Below are 25,353 nucleotides of genomic sequence, written 5' to 3'. Positions count from 1 at the left end.
GTGGGATGCGGTTGGGGCAGGTGAGAGGTGGTGAGAAACCAGAATATCGGGACAGGGCCAGGTGCTCTGCGGTCATTTCACTGCTTTCCAAGTGTTAGCAGCCCATTTCCCTGTGAAGGTGATGTTTCTCTTATAATAATAATAATAAATAATGTATACTACATGGAAGTTATTATGCTCCTGGTTCTTCCCACCTGTCAAAACGGTTGGGTGGGCAGGGGATCCACAAAAAGTAACGTATAAGAAAGCCTTTTGCAAACTGAAAAGCACTCTAACAACTGAAGATGAACCTGCATCCCGATGCGGAGGAGGGGCGTCACTGTGGAGGGCAGGGCTCAGGCCCTTAGATGGAAAGAACACTGACCACCATCCCCATGAGTCCTTCTCAGGAGGCAGCTTTCCATCCACAACGGGGAAGCGTCAGAATGGGCCCGGTCCCCGCGTGAGGCTGCTGTCCATGTAGACAGACTCCGGACGAAGGCCCTTCCAACCTCTACAGCACCTTTGTTGAATGTTTTCTGACAGGAAAAGTATCCCCAGAAGGAAGAGAAAAACACAGATCCCGTGGAGCTGAAAGGCATTGACCCTCATGTGGAAAAGACTGCTCTAATGTCTTAAAAAATCAAGACCAAGACAACTCACAGAGCCGCTAAGACTTCAAAGGGGCAGCTCAACAGTAACTTTGCCAGCATCAGTGTTGCCTAAGTGATTCTGTGAGCAGGTGCCTACCTGGCCCACCCAAGGCTGGTGTGTTTTGAATAGACCAAGAGGACATCCCTCCCCCTCCCTGCCCCTCCTCCCCCGTCCAGCCTGGCACGTGGACCGGGCTCCCAGCCTGGAGTTCCTGGAGGGCACATGACCAAGCTAACAAGCGGCTATGCTCTCTCAGTGCTTGATACCGCACAGCAACCAAATTGGCTTTCCCGGAGAATCCGGAGATTAATGAAGCCACCCACTACCTCTCATCACCCCCTGCCTGAAAAGAGGCCTGTTTGATTGTTCACTTCAGGGGAGGAAAATGAGAGGGATATAACTTCACACGGAGCTAAAGCACTCATCTTAAATCATCTCCTCCAGATCCAGCGTGCTGGGGCCACACAAGGAGCTTCCCCACCCGCCAGCACAAGGAGACGGGGCTAAAACACTTCGATGAAAGAGTCTGCTCACTGGACTGCGCCCCCGCCTCTGGCTGGCGTTTGCAGAGTGCAGCCTCTTCCACGATAAGTAACGCATTACCTAGCATTCTGGCCCTGTTTTCTTTTCCTTTTTCTTTTTTCCTCTGAAAGAGTGAGAGACAATCTGTGCAAAGCGATCTGCTCTGTTAGCAGTGCCAGAACCTCTAGATTTTTCTTTGTACCTGTTCATGACTTGTTCACAGTTTCTGCGTTGGAAAGTATTTCTCTTTTAATTGATACCAAGGGGCTGTTTGCTCCTTCAAGTGATTCAGGACCGGCAAGCTCATTAAAGGAGAGAATAGGAGGCGGGTCTGGGATGGAGCTAATTATGTCAGGCTTGAGAAGAGGGCAGGTGAGGGCTTTTCATCCGAGACCTTTGCATATTGCTAAATTAAAAGAATGTCTTGTGCTGATGGACTGGATGGAGCTGGGCAATGAAGCAGAGATACTTGGAGGTCAAGGCCGGGGACGCTGGGGAGGTGTTTCCTGTCAGTGTGAGCTCTAAGAGGTGGTGAGGAGTGGGGATGGAGGAGAGGGGGATGGAGGACAGGGGGGTTGTGAGGAGGAACCCGTTCCTTCACCTCCCTGTCCGCCTTTCCACAGACAGACACACACCCTTTAGAATCGGGATGGAAAAGAGGACCCGGCCCACTGTAGCCTGCGGGCCAGGCCCAGCCAGCAGCCTGTTTCCCCATGTTTTAATGGGTCAGGGAGGGAGGGCATGGATTAAATAGAGGAAATAGTGGGTTGGCCAAAAAGTTTGTTTTCTGTAAGATACTCTAGTAGCACTGAGTTGTATTTAACTTCATTCAAAACCATTTTGTTAGATTGTATTGTGACAGCTGCCCTATCAGCGTGCATTTAAAACAAATTTATTGAAATTGGTGAATTTTTGTGTAGTCATTTTAATATCGAAGATGGAAGAAAATACACATTTTTCACATATTATGCTTTATTATTTCAAGAAAGATAAAAATGCCACTGAAACACACAAAAAGATTTGTGCCATGTATGGAGAAGGTGCTGTGACCGAGTGAACATGTCAAAAGTAGTTTGTGAAGTTTCGTGCTGGAGGTTTCTTGCTGGATGATGCTCCATGGTCGGGTAGACCAGATGAAGTTGACAGAGATCAAATCAAGACACTAATTGAGAACAATCAACATTATACCATGTGGGAGATAGCTGACATACTCAAAATATCCAAATCAGTAAAATAAAGAAACTTGGCACAGTGCCTGGCACGCGGTAGATGCTTTGTAAATAATAACAGGCAGCATTATTCACAATAGTCAACATACAGAAACAACCTAAGTGCCTGCCACAGGACGAATGGATAAAGACAGGTATAAGTTAGTATTCAGCCATGCAAAAGAACAAGGTCCTGCCATTCATGACAACATGGGTGACATGGATGGGCCTTGAGGACATTATGCTCACTGGAATAAATTAGAGAAAGACAAGTGCTGCGTGATACCACTCAGAGGCAGAATCTACAAAACCTGAACATGCAGGAACAGAGAGTGGAACAGTGACTGCCAGGGGCCAGGGGCTTAGGGCACCAGGGACCTGCGGGTCAAAAAGTATAAACTTCCAATGAGAAGGTGAAAATGCCCTGTGGGTCTAATGTCCAGCATTGTGATTAAAGATAATGCTGTATTGTGTGCTGGAAAGTTGTTAAGAAAATAGATCTTAAATGTTCTCCCCACCAAAAAAGAAATGATAATTATGTTGCAATATATGTGTATTAAATCAAATTAAATCAATGCCTCATACACCTTAAAGTTATACAGTGTTATATGTCGATTATACCTCAACGAAGTAGGGGAAAAGAGAACAGAATGGATGAAATAACAAATTAACATATAGCCTTTATCAAAAGGCTGCACATCTTGAAAGATCCCACTTTGGTTCCATTGTTTCAAGAAAGTTCCATATCTTCCCAGCCAACCTACCCAAATGGTCTCCCCGCCAGATGTCTGCGGTGCTTACCAAACTTCTCTCTCCTCCTTCCTTCTCTGTGACCTCCTGATGTTAGTCTCCGTGGGCACCTGTCTCACCCTCCCTCCAGGCCATCAGGTTGGCGCCACACTGACCAGTCCTCTGCTGCCCAGGAGCAAGTTGAGAAACGTGCACCCCTCAGTGGGAAGCCCCAGGCTTGGCGCCCAGACCAGGAGCTCTAGAGCCTCGCAGAGGGCTGGGGTGGTCCGTGAAGGCTCCACAGAGAGGGGAGCCTCAGCTGAGCAGGATCGGTCACAACTAGGCTTGAGCAGAATATCCCCCAGACAGAGGCATGGCACCGGCATTCTAAGCTGTGACAACGACATGGAAGCCGGTGTGTGGAGACTAGTGTCAGGAACGGAGTGGTTCAAGAGCAGTGACAGATGGAGACTGGTGGCACGTGAGTTAGGATGCTTGGGGCTTCAGGTGACAGAAAACCAAGCTCGAACTGGACTATACCTAAAGAAAATGTATTATCTCACAGAACTAGGAGCCCAGAAGCAGGACTCCAGGCACAGTAGGATGCAGGTTCAGGTCCTCAGTAACTTCTCTTGGTTCTGCGCATCTCTGTGTACTTTGTTCTCGGGCTAGATTCCCACCTGGTGTCGGGTTGGCTGCCAGCAGTTCTGAGCCAATACGCCTCCTTATTCACACCCAGCAAGAGAAAGGGAAAAACATTCTCTTGGTGCCCCTAGAATGAAAGCCCTTTCCTTCACTCTGATTGGGCCAAGGAGAGTCACATGATAACTCCTGAACCAACAGCAATCTGGCCTCCTGAACCAGTCTCTAGCATCATCTTGAGGAGCTTAGACTAACCATGACTCACTGCAGGGCTCAGCTTTCCCCAATCACACAGGCTGTGTAGAGAAGGGGTGGACACCTGGTTAAAACCGGAGTGTCGCTAGAAAGGAGGAAGGAGGACTGGATGCTGAGCAGGTAACCCACACTGTCCTCTCAGAGCGTCAATCATGAGGAAAGGCGAAGGGGAGCCATGTGGCAGCTGACAGTCAAGATCAAGCTCAAAACTTCCAATGGTGTCCTGAAGACAAAAACAGGCCCCTGCGATTGCTCTTCAGAGCCAGCTCAGGATGGGTTTGCTGTAGTCTGAACGAACCTGGAAAAGGCTGAACCAAAATATTTAGGAGAGGAGGAGACAGAAATCAGTGGTAACCCAGACTTCACTTAGACTTTCTGGGCAGCATGGACAAAAGTCTTGTCTAAAGGGCTTCACTCAGCAAATCTCATCATTGGCCCAAAAGGAAGCTCCAGGCTGTTACTGCTGCTACACAGGAAATAACCCCCTCTTTGGCCTCCTTCCTCTCCACTGGGCCTCCCGAGAATAGTGCGCTCGCCCTCTCTCTCTCTCTCCCCACACATACACACACACATGTATATATATGTATATGACAGAAGAATTCCTGGGCTAGGGCTAAGTAATTAAGATTTGCCTGGGAACACTAAGGAACCACATAAAATGGCTGCATGACTTCGTAAATGAATTACTTAGTGTTTAATTACTCAAAATTACTATCAATTACTAACTGTTACTGCAAATTACTTGCAGAATAGACACATTTGTTTGTGGCTATTAATGATTCCAATTACTCCTCATAGGTAATTGGTTTCTGCATGCAGACGGGCACCAAATGTCGTATAGGAGCTCAGCAATAAAACACACGGCTCCTCTTCCAGCTTATTTTAGCTCAATCTGATATCTTAAAATAAGCACTGCAGCCACCTTCTCTCCAGGGTTCTCTGCCAAGTGCCCAGGCGCCCTTGGGACTCCTAGGACTGGTGCAGATCTCTCTGATCTTCTCTTTCGATGTGCGGAGTCGGAAGCAGGCCCCACGAGGTTACTCAAAATCACACAATTAATACCACGACGTAGACAAACATCAAAAACATTCTGCAAAGTGAAAAAAGCCGGTCAAAAATGACCCCAGATTGCATGATCCCATTTACATGAAATGTCCATAGTAGGCAAATCTATAAAAACAGAAAAGGGATTAGGGGCGCCCTGAGGCTGGGACAGAGGGGGAAGGTGGTGAGGAATGACTGCTAATGGACACAAGGTTTACTTGGGGTTTGACACCAATGTTCTAAAATTAGATTTTGATGAGGGTTGTACGCTATCAATATACTTGAAGACACTGAATTATACACTTCAAATGGATGAACTGCATAGTATGTAGATCTTGTCTTCCTACAACTGTTACAAGTATGTTAATCATACAGTTAGGTGGTGGGAGGGCTGAGTCGTGGAGCCGACATTTCTGACTCCCACTTCATTGCTCTTGGTTCTGCACATCTGGAACCAAGCCTGCTGGTTCCACTGGACCAGCCTGCTCCAGCCTGTGTCTGGCTTGCTAGAAGGCATAACTCACTGAAGAAAATTGTGGTCTTGGTTATGAAGGGCTCCCCTCCAGCTATTTGTGTATTATTAAGAGGACATAGACAGAGGGGAGAACCAAGATGGCGGCGTAGGTGGACACACTGCGCCTCCGCGCCTCCTCGCCTCCTCGCACAACCAGAACTGACAGAGAATCGAGCAGCGGGGGGCACCGACACCAAGGAAATAGAAAATGGACATTCATCCAGACTGGTAGGAGGGGCGGAGACGGGCACCGGGGTGGAGAGGACTCGCGTGGCTGTGGCAGGACTGAGACTGGTGGAGTGTGGGACAAATGGCGCAGGCAGTCCGAGCACTAGCAGACCCTGCGGTCCCACATTTGCACAGATAAACCCAGAGGGCCGGACTCAGAGTGGCGGAGAACATAAACCCAGCGGGTAGCACCCTCTATCTGTGGGCACCACATTCGCCCACAGATAAACTGGACGAACGGAGAGGAGCGAAGCAGACCTCCCAACCCAGGGCTCCAGCTCAGGGAAATAAAGCCTCAAACCTCTGATTGAAAACGCCCCTGGGGGTTGGGGCGGCAGCAGGAGAGACTCCCAGCCTCACAGGAGAGGTTGTTGGAGAGACCCACAGGGGCCTAGAGTGTGCACAGGCCCACCCACTCAGGAACCAGCACCAGAGGGGCCCAGTTTGATTGTGGGTATCAGAGTGAACGATTAAAATCCGGAGGAGAGTGAGGCGGGCGCCATTGCTCCCACTCGGCCCCTCCCCCACGTACAGCGTCACAGGACAGCGACCAGCGTTACCCCGCCCCGGTGAATACCTAAGGCTCCGCCCCTTAAAGTAACAGACGCACCAAGACAAAAAAAAAAAAAAAAAAAATGGCCCAAATGACAGAACACTTCAAAGCTCCAGAAAAAATACAACTAAGCGATGAAGAGATAGCCAACCTATCGGATGCACAGTTCAAAGCACTGGTTATCAATATGCTCACAGACTTGGTTGAATCTATTCAAAAAACAGATGAAAAAATGAAGCCTATGCTAAGAGAAACAATGGAAAATGTACAGGGAACCAATAGTGATGAGAAGGAAACTGGGACTCAAACCAATGGTGTGGACCAGAAGGAAGAAACAAACACCCAACCAGAAAAGAATGAAGAAACAGGAACTTGGAAAAATGAGGAGAGGCTTAGGAACCTCCAGGACACCTTGAAACGTTCCAACATCCGAATTATAGGGGTGCCAGAAGGAGAAGAGGAAGAACAAAAAATTGAAAACTTATTTGAACAAATAATGCAGGAGAACTTCCCTAATCTGGCAAAGGAAATAGACTTCTGGGAAGTCCAGGAAGCTCAGAGAGTCCCAAAGAAGCTGGACCCAAGGAGGAACACACCAAGGCACATCATAATTACATTACCCAAGATTAAACGCAAGGACCTACATTCAAGATTACTGTATCCAGCAAAGCTATCACTTAAAATGGAAGGGAAGATAAAGTGCTTCTCAGATAAGGTCAAGTTAAAGAAGCTCATCATCACCAAACCCTTATTATATGAAATGTTCAAGGGAGTTACCTAAGAAAAAGAAGATCAAAAATAGGAACAGTAAAAATGACAGCAAACTCACAGTTATTAATGACCACACATAAAACAAAAACGAGAGCAAACTAGGCAAACAACTAGAACATGAGGGTTGTCAATAAGGGAGTGGGAGGGGGAGAGGGGGGTAAAGGTATAGAGAATAAGTAGCATAGATGATAGGTGGAAAATAGACAAGGGGAGGGTAAAAATAGTGTAGGAAATGTAGAAGCCAAAGAACTTATGAGTATGACCCCTGGACATGAACTATGGGGGGGGGGGGAATGTGGGAGGGAGGGGGGTGGGCAGGATGGAGTGGAGTGGGAAGGAATGGGACAACTGTAATAGCATATCAATAAATATATTTAAAAAAAGAAAAAAAAAAAAAAAAAAGAGGACATAAACTGTGTTCATTCAAGTAACATAAAATGCAGCCCGAAAATGTATTTAAGAGAGAGCCAAATTAAATAGTGTTTTATCTTGGGTTCCCCTGAAAACAAAGCTTGTGACAAGGGCTTGCGAGCAGGTAGTTCACTCTAAGAAGTGGTCCTAGGGCATAGGAAGGGGGGAGCGGGAAGAGTGGAAAGGGAAAGGAGAAAAAGGCGACCCAAATGTGCATTATTAAGTGGACTTAATAATTGTGAACGACCGGGACTCGACCTACTACAGGTCTCAGACGAGTTGTGTGCACTGTGCTTCAGCAGCGTGGTGTCCAAGATACAGAGAGGGAAATATTCATGCGCTGGCTCCTGACCCCATTGGTAAAGGACGGCTTAAACGCCTTCCTCGTCCAGATCAACATATGAGCCAGCACAGTCAAACAGGATCCTATAGCATCCTCCAAGGCACAGACGGGCAAAGCCAAGGGCAGGAAGTAAGAGCTATGCTGTGCAGCTCAGGCAGGCTCTGGCCAGGTATGTCCACGCAAGCTGTTGCCACAGCAAAAACAAAACTGAAAGGTGTATCCACGGACTTCATTGAAATTAACCACTTCTGCTCTGTGAAAACAGTGTCAAGAGAATGAGAAAATTAGGCAATGACTGGGAGAAATACTTGCAAAAGACAAATCTGATAAAGGACTATTATCTAAAACAGACAAAGAATTCTTATAATTCAACAAGAAAGCAAAGAACCTGATTTAAAATGGGCAAAAGGTTGAAAAGACATCTCATCAAAAACTACATGTAGCAAAGTAAGCACATGCAAGATGCTCAACGTCGTATGTCATTAGGAAATTGCAAATTAAAACAGCAATGAGATACCATTACACTCCTGTTGCAAAGGCCAGAATTCAAAACACTGACACCAAATACTGGCAAGGGTGTGAAGCAACAAAGGCTAATTCATTTTTGATGGGAATGCAAAATAATGCAAACAGCCACATTGGAAGACAGTTTGGCAGTTTCTTACAAAACTAAACACGCTCTTACCATGCGATCCAGCAACCAGGCTCTTCGTATTTACCCAAATGAGCTGAAAATGAATGTCCACACAAAAGCCTGCATGTGGATGTTTATAGCAGCTTTATTCGTAATTGCCAAAGCTTGGAAGCAGTCAAGATGCCCTTCAGTAGGTGAATGGATAAATAAACTGAGGTACATCCAGACAATGGAATATTATTCAGTGTTCGAAAGAAATGATCTATCATGCAGTGAAAAGATGTGGAGGAACCTTAAAAGCACATTACTCAGTGAAAGGAGCCGATCTGAAAAGGCTGTATACTGCAGGATTCCAACCACATGGCATTCTGGAAAAGGCACAACTGTGGAGACAGCAGAGACTGGTGTTCGTCAGGCATTAGAGGGAAGAGAGGGGTAAAAAGGCAGAGCACAGAGGATTTGTCGGCAGTAAAGATATCCTGTGTTATTCCACAATTGTGGATACATGTTGTTCATACATTTGCTCAAACCCCAGGAATGAATCCCAATGTAAGTGTGGACTTTGGACGATAATGGTGTGTATCAATGTAGGTTCGTCAATTATAACAAATGCAGCAGCGGGACACAGGGTATCTGTAACGAGAGAACTTGTCTGTGCGGGGAAGGCAGGGCGTATGCGGGAAATCTGTAATTTCTGCTCAGTTCAGCAGTGAACTCCCAACTGCTCTAAAAATCAAGTGCATTAATTTTAGACAACTAATAAACAGAAAGGATGACTCAAGAAGGTGGGCGATGGAACATTGAAGATGTCCATCATAAGAAATATCATAATTGTATTATATATTATAATAACAGGAGCAGCTCCATCAACAGCTCCAATAAGAAATCAAATTTAAGGACAATCGAGTTGGTAATATGAGACGAGAACCTAACTTCCTGTCTAGAAGAGAATCCACTGTACCTGGAAGATTCTAGCATTTTAATGAAATTTCAGCCTCCTGGCACTTTGGCAGAATATTATATTGGCCCATGTTCCTGCCTACACCCTTCACATCACCACACTCAAACATGAGTGCTTACTATACCCTCCATCTTTCCCCAGCACCCCCCATTATTCTTTTGTTCGATCTTATTTTTGTTTGAACTTATTTGAGCTATCATTTGATCTTATTTTTTTCTTATTAACAAGGTATGCACTTTGTTAAGGAATTAATAACAGACCGCAGTTAGATAATTGTGTTTTCGATTTGCCAGTTAACTCATTGACTCTGCTATATACTGGCCTTCAGAGAGTTAAAGATAGAAATGGACCTAACCGCGGAGTAGTAGTTCTTCTGTCTGACTGATCTTACTCTCTGGAGACGTTTCCCTGGGTGGGTCACCCCACACCAGGTCCACCCCTTCCCACACCTCTGCTCACCCTTTCCTCCAGCTGCCCCTGTGCCCCTGCGGACACACCTGCTTCTGCCTCACATACCCTCCTGCACCTCCCCTTCTCTCTCCCTAGACAGAGCCTAACTTCAAGGGGCTTTACCTTTCTCACCTCATTTAGTCCTCACCACAAGTCCACTAGGGAAGTGCTCTACTTATAGAAAACCAGCATGCCGAGACGTTACGCAACTTCTCCAAGATCACACAGACAGAAAAAGTCCAGTCAGCTGTCCCCGCAACTGAAATAGCATAAGCAAGAAATACATAATTTAAAAATAAATAAGTAAACAAAATGTTACTTTGAACACTAAAGAAAAAGGAAAAACGTCAAGCCTGGATGCAAACCCAGGCGGTTTGCCCGCACTAAGTGCTGCCTCATTGATGTCAGACGGACAGCGAACGCTTTAGGGAATTCAGTGCAGGGATCACGTACAGAGTTGTCGGCAAGGTTACGGGAATCCAGCGGGGGGCTGTGAAATACGCTGGACCACAACAGCTGTGCCCACTGCTCGGCCCTCAGGGGCAAAGGAGGGAAGGTGACTGGAACCTGGACAAAGCTGTGGGCGAGGCCAGTCCCCCGGGTGCTGTGGCCTTAGACAGAGAAGGCAGCCTGCCAATCTGCAGGCCGAGGAAAGAAGCAGAGGAATAAGTATCCCGACCTCACTCTCGATCGCTTGCTGGTGCCTCCCATTGGGTGGACCCAAGCGGAAGACAGAGGACAGAAGAGCACAGTGATGCAGTCTCTGAGGTCAGTGTCCCTGGACACACAGCAGGGATTAGGGTGATGGAAGGGTGTGGAGGGGAATGGAGAAGACAGGCATCAAGTCTGAGCTAAGGTGCAAATTCTGGTCTGAGTCTAGCATTCCAGCATTTTCCTAGAGGATCTCCCAGGGGACGGATGCCTCAGTGCTGGACCCAACGAAACAAAGCCAAACCTAAAACAAGAGCCACTGTATTATCTGTCAAGGCCGCCCAGACAGGCATCATCAGCCATTCCCATCTCCGGCTCGGCTCGTCCAGCTTGGCATAACACCCCGGTGCCTTCTCCTAACGCAGACATGCCTTTGAAGGTGGGGCTCCCTGTAATGGCCACCGTGGCTCTGGTGACCAACACTGTCAGAAACTAAGGCTGACTGAAATATCTGTATCATGCACTAGACCAGCTCTCAAAGTCCACGCTAACAAGCCCAAGAGAGGACTTCCATGCCAAAGTCTTGACTATACACAACTAATGTATAGGTCCATGCCAAAGGCTTGTAAGAAATCATTCTAAAAGACATCTTATAGTCATATAAACGTTTCCTGGTCTAAGTTTAATGAGTCAAAATATAGAAAAAGTAGAAGGGAACTAAGGTCAGGGGCAGGCAGCAGCTGCTCACACCATCGCCTTCTCGCTGTGTTCTAGCCTCGATGCTGAGCACAGAACTAGCATTGGCCTTGACCACCATAGCCTTCAGTGCAACCCTCAGGAGGAAGTACTATTTGAAATCACATTTTGTGGACATGAAACTGAGATTAATGGTGATTAATTCAGAGACATCTTCTCAGCTCACTGGGCTGAGATCAGGAGAGAATCACAGCTGAAAAATAAGACATCAATGAACTTAAAATCTAGTTGGGGAAAGAAGACACTAACAAAAACATCTATAAAAAGTGACTGGCAGAACCAAGATGGCGGCATAGGTGGACACACTGCGCCTCCTCGCACAACCAGAACTGACAGAAAATCGAACGGCAAGGGGGACCGACACCAAGGAAATACAAAATAAACATTCATCCAGACTGGTAGGAGGGGCAGAGATGGGCACCAGGGCGGAGAAGACTCGCGTGGCCGTGGCAGGACCGAGACTGGCGGAGTGTGGGACGAACGGGGTGGGCAGTCTGACCACTAGCAGACCCTGCAGCCCCACATTCGTGCAGATAAGCCGAGAGGGCCGGACTCAGAGTGGCGGAGAACGGGGCAGGCAGAGCGGCAGGTAGCACCCCGCGGCCCACACTCGTGCACAGATAAACCAGGACGAACAGAGGGGAGCGAAGCAGACCATGCAACCCAGGGCTCCAGCGTGGGGAAATAAAGCCTCAAACCTCTGATTGAAAACGCCCGTGGGGGTTGGGGCGGCAGCAGGAGAGACTCCCAGCCTCACAGGAGAGGTCGTTGGAGAGACCCACAGGGACCTGGGGCATGCACAAGCCCACCCACTCGGGACCAGCACCAGAGGGACCCAGTTTGATTGTGGGTAGCGGAGTGAAAGACTGAAATCCGGTGGAGAGTGGAGCAGATGCCATTGCTCCCTCCCGGCCCCTCCCCCACGTATAACGTCACAGCGCAGCAACCAGCATTACCCCCGCCCCGGTGAACACCTAAGGCTCCGCCCCTTAAAGTAACAGACAGGCCAAGACAAAAAAAAAAAAAAAAAAAAAAAATGGCCCAAATGACAGAACACTTCAAAGCTCCAGAAAAAATACAACTAAGTGAGGAAGAGATAGCCAACTTATTGGATGCACAGTTCAAAACACTGGTTATCAAGATGCTCACAGAATTGGTTAATCTGTTCGAAAAGCAGATGAAAAAATGAAGCCTATGCTAAGAGAAACAAAGGAAAATGTACAGGGACCAATAGTGATGCGAAGGAAACTGGGACTCAAATCAACAGTGTGGACCAGAAGGAAGAAAGAAACATCCAACCAGAAAAGAATGAAGAAACAAGAACTCGGAAAAATGAGGAGAGGCTTAGGAACCTCCAGGACATCTCGAAACGTTCCAACATCCGAATGATAGGGGTGCCAGAAGGAGAAGAGGAAGAACAAAAAATTGAAAACTTATTTGAACAAATAATGAAGGAGAACTTCCCTCATCTGGCAAAGGAAATAGACTTCCAGGAAGTCCAGGAAGCTCAGAGGGTCCCAAAGAAGCTGGACCCAAGGAGGAACACACCAAGGCACATCATCATTACATTACCCAAGATTAAATGCAAGGACCTACATCCAAGATTACTGTATCCAGCAAAGCTATCATTTAGAATGGAAGGGAAGATAAAGTGCTTCTCAGATAAGGTCAAGTTAAAGAAGTTCATCATCACCAAGCCCTTATTATATGAAATGTTAAAGGGACTTACCTAAGAAAAAGAAGATCAAAAATAGGAACAGTAAAAATGACAGCAAACTCACAGTTATTGACGACCACACCTAAAACAAAAACAAGAGCAAACTAGGCAAACAACTAGAACAGGAACAGAACCATAGAGATGGAGATCACATGGAGGGTTGTCAATAGGGGAGTGGGAGGGGGAGGGGGGGGAAGGTACAGAGAATAAGTAGCATAGATGATAGGTGGAAAATAGACAGGGGGAGGGTAGGAATAGTGTAGGAAATGTAGAAGCCAAAGAACTTATAAGTATGACCCATGGACATGAACTATAGGGGGGGAATGTGGGAGGGAGGGGGTGGGCAGGATGGAGTGGAGTGGGGGGTGGAAATGGGACAACTGTAATAGCATAATCAATAAATATATTTTTTTTTAAAAGTGACTGGCAGCCCTGGCCAGTGTGGCTCTGTTGGTTGGAGCATAGTCCCAAAAACTGAAAGATCGCGGGTTCGATTCCCGGTCAAGCACATACCCAGGTTGCAGGTTTGGTCCCCAGTCAGGACATGTATGAGAGCCAACCAGTCAATGTTTCTCCCTCCCTCACATCAACTAACTCTCTCTCTCTTTCTCCTTTCCCTCTCTCTAAAATCAATAAGCATGTCCTTAGGTGAGGATAAAAAAAAAAAAAGGTGAGTAGCAAAAAGGGTGAAGTTTCCAAGGTTTCAGAAAGGAGGCAGTCAGGGTGGTGGGAAGTGAGCTGAGGGTCAGGAGAAAGGTGAGGGGAGGGGGCTGCAGGTAAAGGCTCAGGAAGATGCTGGACAGGTGGGCAAGGCCAGGACCTCGAGGAGCTGGACTCCTGGTGGAGAGGCTTCGGGGCAAACGGGGAGATCTGGGAGGGGATCTTGGCTGCCCTTTGCTGGTCTCGCCCAGCGGCCTGCTCCCCCACGTCTCTGCCTCTCAGCTCGGAGCCAGCCCGATGCTCCCTTTCCAGGAGCCCTGACCAGTCCCAGGCTGCACACTTCCCACTCCCTGCAGGCTCCGTCTGACAAGCTGTAAATAGCCTGTTTGAAAGTAATTGCATGTTTGGGACTCGTGCCTGCCATTTGTAATTGCTCATTCTTTCCCCAGCCACTTTCTCTCTTCCTATTTCCTAAGTTTGTTTCCCGGAAGCAAATCCAGGAGCCTTCCAAGCAAGTGACTGGAGGAGATAATGAGGCCTCCTGGGCCCACGATTCATCCAGACTTTGCTGACCAGGGAGCACTCTGGACCAACTACCTGCCTCGAGACTCAGGACAGAAAAGACAGCATGGACTCATTCCCTCCTAAAAGGCTCTCTGAGCAGCCGTGGACCAGCTACAAAGATGCCTACCCCGACCTAGGGCACAGGGACCCTCCTTTGGGGCAGCAGAGGCTGACTCTCCAATGACATCTGTCTACTGCATGCCCCCGGCTTCCCAATGTCCCTCAGAAATCAAATAATCAGCACTCACTCCCTGAATGCCTACTATGTGCAAGGTCTCCTTAAGTGTTCTATCTTACATATTCCCCCTCCAAGTTAAGCACAAAGCTATTACTACGGGCTCTACCCCAGGAGCTGTGGTCTCCACCTCTGCTCACCTCTGTGGAGCTGGTCCTTCAAAGACATAGCTGCCCAACGGTGGAGCAAGTCCCACTGGGGCACCATCATTGCCACTCACTTTGGGGCAAGTTCCAACCCGGGCCCTGAAACTCTCTCAGGTGGCCATAGCTCACCCTAGCTGGAAGTGTCATGCCCACGGGCGCAGCCCTCAACCAATGCCGACAGATGTCGGTGCATAAATATCCCTCCTCCGTCTCCTCTCAATCACAATCACTTTGAGGTGCATATTTTACTCTGGCTTCTAGAATTGTCTAGCTAAACTGTGCTCCGATTTCATTCTTCCTCCCACGGTCTGTTGGCCATTCGCCTACAAATGCCACTAGCGTGGCCTTCAGATAAAATGCTTACACTTGGACCTTTGGCATGGGGTCTCCTCCTGGGAAGTCCATATAAGTCACTTGGTACCAGAAGTGGAATCAGAAGTGATATCCTTAGCATGGGATTCTGAAGTTAGATCCCTTGCTGGCCAGAGGACAAGACTCCCTTTACTGGTAATAAATGGGGTGAAATGAGACACGTCACGGTAGTGTAAAATTCAAAGCCCCGTGAAAGTCCTTGTCAAATGGAAAGAAAACTGCTGAAAATCAGGTTACAATCTGAGTCGCAAATGTCACAGAATTACAAATACGGCTGAACTCACAGGCTTGGGAAGCTTCCTATGCTAAAGTCACAGAAGGAGTGGGAATCTGAGACCTGAAATAGGAACACCTGGCACATGCACTGGACTACCACCTTAATCAGACCTGACGAGCAAGAAGGAGCAAGAACTCTGGAGACCCTGGAAAGACACATGTGTGCCAGTTACTGGGAGATAAACCTGCAAACAGTAAGGGGCCCATGACATCCTTGAAGACTTCAGGGGTCTGGGGGTCTGCAGTATGCTGAACCTTCTTCTCCAAGGTAAAGCTGGTAACCATACCGCGCATTTTCTTCTCTTCAGGAAAGGGCCCAGCACTGGGCAGGCTTCCTTGGGTTTTTGATGACAGCACACACCACTCTTGGGAATTCTGCTGCAACCCCTTCATCCAGTGACTGAGAAGGTGGCCCGTGTTCGGTGGTGCCAGAGCCAAAGCGGCCCTGCAATGCTGGGGAACAGGTGGTCCTCCTGCTTGGCCCCCATGGTTCATCCGTTTTCATCCATCCCTGGTACATAAGGATGCTCTAGCCTACAGTCTTTTAGACTCTGGAGTCTAGAGTGTGTCTAAAGACTGAAATTGCAGAGCTGAGGTACAGATCCCTAGGCTCCATAGCAAAACATTACCCATTCTAGAGCAGTGCCTGGCGTGCTCCTAAGCCCCTGACTGTGGAATATCAATGACCGTGTTACCGTAGGTGCCAGAGATGAGCTGGGAGTGTTCTGACCCACTCAGATGTAGGGTGGAATGGGCGCAGCAGCAATCATTACACAATGGATACTCATACGCTCCTGGGGGTGGTGAACGGATTACACGGAGCCATTCTGAATGTCAGAGAGGTCTGAGGCAGAAGCGTGTGTGTGGACCCATAAGAGTGGGCGTGGAGTGTGTGGAGAAGAGAACGTCCACACCAGGAGGAGCACTCAGCAGCAGGTGGAAAGTGCCATCGGTGGAAGCCCGTCAGCCCAGCCACTGCACTGCCTGCTCAGTGGGCCGGTGACGTGAGCAGCCAGGCCACAGAGGGGGAGGTTATGGTTGGTCCACCAGCATGGGCTCCTTTTCACCAAGCCTGACAGACACTGCACTTCTGAATGTCTCACTGTTAGCACAGAGGTTGAGGTGAAGCCCTAGGCATGGCACCATCCGCCAAGGAGATCAGTCACATGGTGAGAAGATGATCACCTGGATTCCTTTGGCCCCAGTGGGGTCGGCAATTCCAAGCAGATGTACCTCATGCATATGAGGGCGTGGCGGAGCCTTCGCCAGCTCCACCTTGGGAGGAGGACTCACAGCGTGGTCGATGCAACAGTCACTTAGCCCAGACTTCACTTCGTAATAAAGGAGGTATGACAATGAGCACAGGACCGCTGAGGAAATAGGCTCTGAGGCTGCACAGCCAGAAACAGCACTCAGCATCACCCCACAGGATGGTCTGGTGAGGGTGACATGCTGCCAACACCAGCCCCAACTGCACAGCTGGCATGGCCCCTGCTGCTACCACCACCGCTGTGTTATGCAACTCAAGGGGTTCACTGCTTGGGGTGTTGTATTCAAGAACGTGAGCTGGTTTGAGGTGTTTGTCTTTAGGTAGTTTTATTTACTTGCAGCAAGTAAAGGAGACAGAGGATTCACATCCAGAGCTCTGTCTCTCTGAAATGAGGCATTGCTTCTATATATGATTTGTGTTAATTACATGTTGATTTCTTCTTTGCTACACTTACCAGGTTGGGTTCCTGTCAAGTTCATCCTGTTTACAGCTGCCTCTGCAAAATACTGTGCTGCTTTTTTTTTTAAGATTTTATTTACTTACTTACTTATTTATTTATGTTTAGAGAGAGGGAAAGGGACAGAGAAGTAGAGGGAGAGAAATATCGATTGGTTGCCTCCCACATGCCCACAATCAGGGACCTGGCCTGCAACCCAGGCTTGTGCCCTGACCAGGAATCAAACCGGCTACCTTTTGATGTTGGGACAAAACCCAACCCACTGAGCCACACCAGTCAGGGTTACTGTGCTACATTTTGACATTTAGCGAGAATCACCCAGAGCTGGAGACTCTTGCCCTATCTGACTAGTGGGCATAACTGCCACTGCAGCGGCACCCAGCATCCGGGCTTCTCCAGTCCTCCACCCTCTACCAGCGCTAGAGACTCGCACTGCAGCCCAGCTTTACCTCGCAAGCTGCTGATCCACGCTTGGGACAGATGTGTTTGACCACATCTGCATCAGGTGGAGGTGCCCTAAACTGAGAAGGAAGCTAGAAAAACAAATCTGAAGCATTTTCATAAGATGTGGAATTAAATAAAATGGGCATCTCCTCTATAAAGTGGGGCTATAGGGCTCAAGCTCACACAGGACAGCGGTGGAAGCCTCCCGACCGCCTGTGTTCATGCCAGGGCGCCGGGCTGCCTGCCTTTCCTCGGGGGTTCTCTCCCCTTTGTCTGCTTTGCAAGCCTTGGGCCTGACCCTAAGTGTACAATCCTTATCTATTACCTGCCCTTCCTGCTCCTCCAGAATGGCGGACACAGGGGAACCCCACTGTCAAAAGCAATGTCAGGGACACCTGCTCCGCTACAGGCCCAGGAGCGGTCTCCGCGTCCCTGAGGCGCTGAGCCCATAGACAGGTCATGGGCTTCTTTACAGGGTGCCCTGCTCCCCTTGCTGTTTTTGGAGACTCTTCCTCGCTGCTCCTTATGGCCTCTGCAGTGTGTAAGTTCCGTGGCCAAGGCTCATACAGCTGGGAGAGTATTTATGGCAATCCCTCCTCTTGCTTAGGAAAATATTGATTTCCTAACAACGGATGACTGTAGAGCCATTAAATCAGACTAGACTATCATAAACTCCAGGATTAACCAAAGAGTTCTTCGCCTTTTCTTGTATACTCTCCTGAGCAATGGGGAGTGGGTAGGTCCGCGTAAGCAGGATAGGGTCACAGCATTTATTACTTGATTTTTTAGAAAGCACCCCAATTCCCCAGCCCCACTGCTGCATAAGTAATTAACCACTCTGCTTTTATTTTAAAGATTGGCTGACAAGAAGGAGGATGGCCAAGCTGTATACAAAAATTCCAAAAGGTCTTAAAGGGATTTGCAGCTCCTTAAACAGGATGTAATGGGAAGGGGAAGGGGTGGGGATGAGGCTGGCCCTGGGGATGGGTGAGCTCATTACCTGCTAGTGAGGTGAGGGTATCTTTTTTTCTCCTTTTGGGGAAGATCTCTGTCTTTCTTCTTTATTGATTGCTTGCTTTTCACACTACGTCCTTTCTCCCTTGCCGGAAATGAGAAAAATGAGCCCTTGCCACGGGCTTTAAACTTTACACCCAGACAATCTCTCCCCCTTATCTACTGCCGGGCCAGAAGCTTCAGCCCAGAGGACGCTGGGTAATGCTACAGGAGATTATGTCATAAAATGGAGAGATAAGCAAAAGAACCAATCTAAAGGACGCAGCAAAATTTACCTTTCCACAGCCCTCTGCTTCCCTTTTAGAAGAAGGCTTTAAATCAATCTGCCTTTGCCATAAATTCTTTTTCTAAAATTTGATAACAGTGCAATATTTTCCTCGGAGATTGGGTTCTAATAAGATAGAGGTTGGGGGTGTGGGGAGCAAGCTGGGTTTAGCAAAGTAATAAAATGCCATGATTGATCCTGGTCGGTGGGATTGCTTGGAATTGCCGCTATTCTTGGCTGGTAAGCATAATCCAACCAAGTCATAAATTGTGTGTCTTCCAGGAGACAGTCGAGTCTCTGTATTGATTACAATTTGTTGTTCTGTTCTCCTGTAATTGTTTCCCATGATTAAGGCTCCAGGTAGGGAAGGAAGTCCGGCCCAGGAAGTCTGGGGGTGGCAAGGAATCTGGGCAGGACCGGACTCACGCTGCCTGCCACCACAACACTGAGGCTGGGTGTGGGAACTGAGTGATTCAGAACCCCAGAGTGCCAGGGCCCACTCCCTGCCCCATCACCCTCCTCCAAGCGCCGCGCGAGCCGGCAGCTTCGCCGGGCCTGTTCTCATGCCATACACGTAAAGCGAGATTCCTTACCCATGGGCACGACGCGGGCCTCCGAGACTTCAGCACCCAGCGCAGCAGAATCTCTCCATCAGGCAAACTGCAGTGGGGGCTGGATAGGAAGGACTCAGGTCAGCATTAGGCTGAGATTCTGCCACCCCCCACCCAATCTCTTCACCCAGAAATGAATCTTTGGGCTCAGATTAGAACCTGGCCCAAGACAACCTAGCCCATGAGCAAAGGGTTAGGCCCTGTAGGTCCCCCAGTTGGGAGTTTGGGTATCCTGACTACCTATCCTTGAAGTAGAAAGTTCTACAATCACATCATTTATAATTTTTTTTAAATCTTCACCTGAGAATGTTTATTGACATTTTCTTTTAGAGAGAAAGGAAGGAAGAGAGAGAGACATCGATGTGAGAGAGAAACACCGATTGGTTGCCTTCCATATGCACCCGACGACTGGGGATCAAACCCCTAACCTAGGTGTGTGCCCTGACTGGGATCGAACCCATAACCTTTTGGTGCACAGGACGACACTCCAACCAACTGAGCCACCGGCCAGGGCCAGCCACATCATTTATAGAGTAGCCAGAATGCAAGCATAGTCACTGATGTCCGCCCACTAGCTGTATGACTTTGAGCAAGTGGCCTGTCCTCTGTGAGACCCAGTCTCCTCACCTGCCAGCCGGGGATAATAATATGATCTGTCCCATAAGGTTTCTGTGAACATTTCAATGCAATTACATAGGAACACACAGAGATATTTAGAACCTTCCCAAGCAAAGGAGGGTTTTAGTGTGCAAGGAAATGTATATTTTGATCCCTTAGAATGTCTTAGCCATATCCAGAGGAATGAATTCAAAATAAGATCATGTGCCTTTAAACAGGAAACTCAGATGCCCCGCCCTGCACCGTCAGAAGTCGGTTCACCGTTAGTCAGTCCCCTCTTCTCGGGGATGGAAATGGGAATTCTTCCCTCTGTGAGCTTGACGTTCTGGCAGCTAAATCATCTGTATGTGATCCGCTGGTCTGATGGTGAGGCCGTTTGTGCTTTAACGAAAAGATTCCTCAGAGTGATTTTCCCTTCTTCCTTCTTTTTCCAACTCAGAGCTTTAAGGCAGGTGATAGGGGAGACCAGAGCTGTCAGAGCAGCCATGCCTCGCAGGACAGTCTCTCATCCCATTCTTCTCTCAAAGTCCCCTGGCTGAGACAAAGGAGCCAAGTGGGGATGCTGGGCCCGTCTGAACCCACGAAGACAGGGGGGTCCTTTGCCTCTTCGTCCCAGCTTACCCTCTTACCTTCTGCCCCTTAACTGGGGCCCCCAGGCCTTCCACATCCATCAAACCTCGCCCAGAAAAGCATCTGCCTTGAGCTCCAACAGAGAGAAGTGGGGGATGGAATCAGGCTATTGCCGTTCCAAGCCTGACTCCTACATGTATAAACCACGTCACTCAGAGCACATGAACGCAATCTTCCTGTGCCTCAGTTTCCTCTTCTATCTGATGAGGACAGCACCACCCACAGTTCCTATTCCATGGGGTTGGTGAGAGGGCTAAATGAGCACTTCAAATGTCTGGAACATGGTAGGCCTCAATAGGTGGCATCTTGTATGAACTGTCCCAGAGCAGTGGTGAACCAGCAGACGAAGGAGAGAAAGGCGGGGAGGGTGGGGCGAGAAGAGACAGCGAGCAGAGAAGGCTCCTTAGGAGCAACCTAGGGGTCCGTCGATAGATGAGTGGATAAGGCAGGTGTGGTGCATGTACACAAGGGAGTAATACTCACCGATAAAAAAGGAAGGAGTCCTGCGACTTGAGACAGCATGGATGGACCAAGAGGGTGTCGTGCTAAGTGAAATATGTCACACAGAGAAAGACAAACACCATATGGTATCACTTCCGTTTGGACTCTAAGAAATCAAAACAAATGAACAAAGAAAACAAAATAAAAACAGGCTCATGGAAACAGAGAACAAACTGATAGTTGCCAGAGGAAAGGAAGTGGGGGAATGGGCGAAAAACGTGACGGGGACGTAGCCAGTAATACTGTGACGAGCTGGCGCAGTGACAGATGATGACCAGAATGAGTGTGGTGATCACATCGTAAGGTACATGAATGTTGAGTCACTTTGCTGCACACCTGAAACTAGTATAATACTGAATACCAACTATACTTAATTTTTTAAAAAACTAAAGCACAAAATAGGAATAGTAGTGGATTTTATATAATACACTGTACATACTGTCTATACCTATTTATATGTGGTCCCTAAGATGATTGTATAGTAGGAGAGCTTTGCAACTCATGTAGCTGGAAGGTAGCTCCAGTAGGTGAAGTGTCATAATATGAATGAAGAACAGCGTTCATTTGTATCATTGTGAGGAGAGATGTGAAGGAATCACATATGGAAATAATAAGGGGGGCCACGTAAGCTCTGATTGTTACGAACTCAAAGAAACAGTCAAAAGAAAAAAACGTGGCCGTGAAAGAATGGGAATGGCCAGTGTTGGCCTCTCCCAGGGCACCCAAAATTTTCACCACATATTTTTTTCCAACTGGTCTTTTTGCAAGGTGAATAATTTCTAAGTATTTCTGAAAGGGAGAAATTGAGAAGAAATATTCCAATAGTGTTTCACGTTCTCTCAGAAAGCCGGCCAATTGCATGGCATTTTTCGCACTTGCAGGCCTGGACAGGAGGTGACGGTAGCAAGGGCAGGCAGGAGGCTGCAGAGCTTCGTGGAATGAGGACACTGGGCACAAACATCAAGGCCCCTTTCCTCCCACCTCTGTTCCTCCTGGTCCTCCGTGACCCGGGGGACTGTGAGAGACCAGCATAAACGGCAGCCTCACATCCATGGCGAGTTGGTAAATACTCCTGAATTCCCTCTGAAAAACCATACTCAGTACATAGGATGGAACCAGAATTTGATGTGTACAAAGCTCTCAGTATATTGGTGACCAGGCAGGTTTGGACCATACTGACGAGCTCTCTTTATCAACACAACCTGGTGCTGCAGACACTGCCCCACAGTGTGGCCCCCACGGTACAGGCTGAGTGTGCAGAGGCAGGGGAAGCACAGGAGTCCCTCTGAAAGGGGACACTGTGCGGGGGCAGAGAACAAGGCTCTGTCCCTGAAACCATCTCACAGAAACCCCGCCCACCACCAGGAAGCCCTTTCCACAACCACAGGTTTCCCCAGGGCACAAACCTGAGAAGCCAGTGACGGTGGGCAGGTCTATGCCAAGAACTGCCCCAGTGGAGGAGCCAAACCTGGCCCTTTTATTGCAGGTACTCAGCCCTCTGCCTCTCTGGCTCTTCCCTAAACTCCCTGAACCCCTCCCACAGCTGGCAGTCCATGCCCCAGTGCCTCCATTTCAGCTCAGATAGACGAAAGTCACTTGCTCCTTCCCTGCAGCTGACAAACTCTGATGCCTCAGGCCAAGGAGGCTTGCTCTGCAGGTGCGTGGCTCTCAGAGGGAGGACTCTGGCCTCCAGCCCCAGCCAGGCTCCCCACCAGCAAGAGCTGTGCCTCATTTTCTCACTAATTCCCAAAGAAGCAAAGACACCTCATCCAAGCAAGCACTATTTCTTCTTCTGGCCATAACACAGTCCAGTCTCACATAAGGAAAATGTATTGCTGCAATTAATGGGGCCCTGACCGGCTCCTAGTGAAATTACAACCCTAAACATTGCTGTGCGATGGACCCGCTGCCCCTTCCCATAGGGTCACCACAACAGCTGCGAACGGCTCTACTTCAGGCCCACTTAGAGCACCTCGGCCACGTGCAGCCCTGCTCTACCGCAAGAGGGAGGGAACTGTCCCCGATCACTGTGCCATATGCAAACGAGAAATTAATAAACACTTAGCTCATGTGAGTTACCCAAGGTCACTGTCTCATCCCCAGGCGGCCAGACTTCTGGTGTCCACGGCCTCCCTGAGCCTTGCCAGATGGTACCTTTTCTGCATGTTGTCACAGCAGCCGAGAGGCAGAGGGTTCCCCCTTGGTGGGAGCCCTTAGTTCGTGCCTCCTCACAACCAGCTGCCTGCTTCCTTCCTGGGTCCTGCTCCGCACCCTCAGTGAAGGGCAGGGGAGCCGCTGTACACAGATGCCAGCCCAAACTTGGTATTGGGATCAAATAGACTTTGGGAGGAAAAGAGCAAAGCAACTCATTGCCTGGCCTCTGCTCAAAATCAAAGTGCCGTAGGTATTTTCCCAGTTTGGTTCACAAAAGTACCTGCACGTGAACATTCAGAGCAGTTTTGCTGGTAACAGTCAAATGCCGCACACAACCCAGATGTCCTGTGGGGTGTGAGTGGCCTGGCGCGTCCATCCACCCCATGGAATAGTGCTCTGCAGCTAGCAGGGCAGGACAGGACACAGGGACCACCTGGACAGCTTAAAGGGAATGATGCTGCGTGGAAAGCAAAGCAACTCCAGAGGTTTACCTGATGTGATTCCATTTATAGAACCTCCCTAAGACGAGAGAACTGTGGAAGTGGAGACCAGGTCAGTGATTGCCAAGGGTTAGGCGACAGGGCAGAGGGAGGCCGTTGTGGCTACAAAAAGACAACACGAGGGGTTCCTGACATGATTGAACTTTTCTGGGTCCTAACTGTGGGGCTGGTCACACAATCTGCAGATGCGGCCAAACTGTAAAACTGCACCGAACTAACACACACACACAAGGACATAGAAAATAATGAAACCGGAGTAAGGTGGGCGGACTATATCAATGTCGATGTCCTGATTAGGACATTGTATTGCAGTGATGCAGGATGTCACCACTCAGGGAGACCGGATGAAGGGAACACAGGATCTCTCTGCATTATTTCTGCATTACTTCTGACAACTGCATGCACATCCACAGTTATCTCAAAATGAAGTTTTAAGAAACCCCATCAGCCACCTTAAGCAGACGATCAAGGTCAGGATTACCAAAAACAGTCATGCTGATCATGTGCCCCTTGCTATGAGCGATGAGAAGGGCACTTCTCCCTGGAGGTGTGCTCCCCCCAGATCCAAAACCCCAGGTTAATCATGAAAAAACATCAAATAAACTCAGATTGAAGGACATTCAACAAAACTCCGGTACACTTTCACGATCTTGGCCTTTCCAAAGACAAGGGAAGAATGAGAAACCCAACAGAGAGAGAATAAGAAGTCATGGTAATAAAATGCAATGTGCTGTCACAAAGTGGGTCCTGAAATAGCAAAAGGCCAGTAGCAGAAAAACTGGTGAAATAAGTATGGTGAGTAGTTCCGTTAATAATATTGAATCGACGGGACATTGCACACCCTCCTGAGCCCAGCTCGAAATCTCCCTCTTCCAGGAAGGCTTCCCTGACCACTGATTGCCCTGGCCCATGTGGACACCGCCCCCCCATCCCTGTGGTGAGGAAATACAGAAGCTAATGACTTAATCTTTGTCCCTTCCTCAGAGATCCTGCTGCCAATATAGCTGGGACTTTCCTGTGCTTTTAATCTGCTAGATTCAAACTCAACGAGGTATGTGAAGAAGCCTGGGCTAGCCTCCTGGGTGATGACAAAAACATGACCCATTCACCCGTGTTGCCTCTGTCGGCAGCATCCAGCTACTCCGAGATCATCCAACTAGTAACGACCCCCCGACTGACCGCAGATGCGCATAGACAGCCCACAGAGACCAGCCAAGGCCAAGAGCAGAACTGGGCGCCTCAGTCCGGCCCAAACTACCAACTCACGGAACTGTGAGCTCAATAGGTGTTTGTTTTAGGCCATTTTAAATTAACCAGCCCCCAATATAGCTATACATTTACATTTTCATCTATATCCACACATCAGATATGAAGTTGAATTTTACATTCATCGTGTCTTTCATTTATTCCCCAAAATAACCCCTAAAATGATCATCTCTGTAGTCGAGGGACATGAGGCTCAGCGAGGTTAAGTGACTGCTTAAGACACACAGCTAGTGGAGTGCTGAGAGCTGGACACAGGTCTTCTGAGGACAAGTCCAGCATTTGGCTTTTTCATGCTTCAATCTCTACTTATCCGTTACCTTCTATTTTACTATAGTTTTTATTAGTATA

At 48.4% G+C, this 25,353-nt stretch overlaps 1 long non-coding RNA gene across 4 annotated transcripts in view; it reads right to left on the bottom strand.

Moving 5' to 3' along the window:
• LOC123479746 (uncharacterized) overlaps positions 1 to 25,353 on the bottom strand; it is a 150,176-nt gene that overhangs the window by 95,389 nt on the left and 29,434 nt on the right. Inside the window, exons 3-7 of one of the 4 annotated variants that reach the window (XR_006655471.2) lie at positions 21,068 to 21,191; positions 19,319 to 19,397; positions 10,031 to 10,157; positions 4,912 to 5,079; positions 2,159 to 4,297 (exon numbers count right to left, since the gene is read on the bottom strand). This is a non-coding gene — a long non-coding RNA (uncharacterized lncRNA). Of the gene's footprint in view, positions 1 to 2,158; positions 4,298 to 4,911; positions 5,080 to 8,604; positions 8,871 to 10,030; positions 10,158 to 18,467; positions 18,546 to 19,318; positions 19,398 to 21,067; positions 21,192 to 25,353 lie in introns of those variants that run through there. The other 3 variants (XR_006655473.2, XR_006655474.2, XR_006655472.2) reach the window with 3 other exon arrangements.

The sequence above is a fragment of the Desmodus rotundus genome, chromosome 9 (genome assembly GCF_022682495.2).
Source record: "Desmodus rotundus isolate HL8 chromosome 9, HLdesRot8A.1, whole genome shotgun sequence".
In the NCBI taxonomy this organism is placed as follows: domain Eukaryota; kingdom Metazoa; phylum Chordata; class Mammalia; order Chiroptera; family Phyllostomidae; genus Desmodus; species Desmodus rotundus.
The sequence above is the reverse complement of the archived record's forward strand: the minus strand, read 5'-3'. Positions and strand labels throughout refer to the sequence as shown.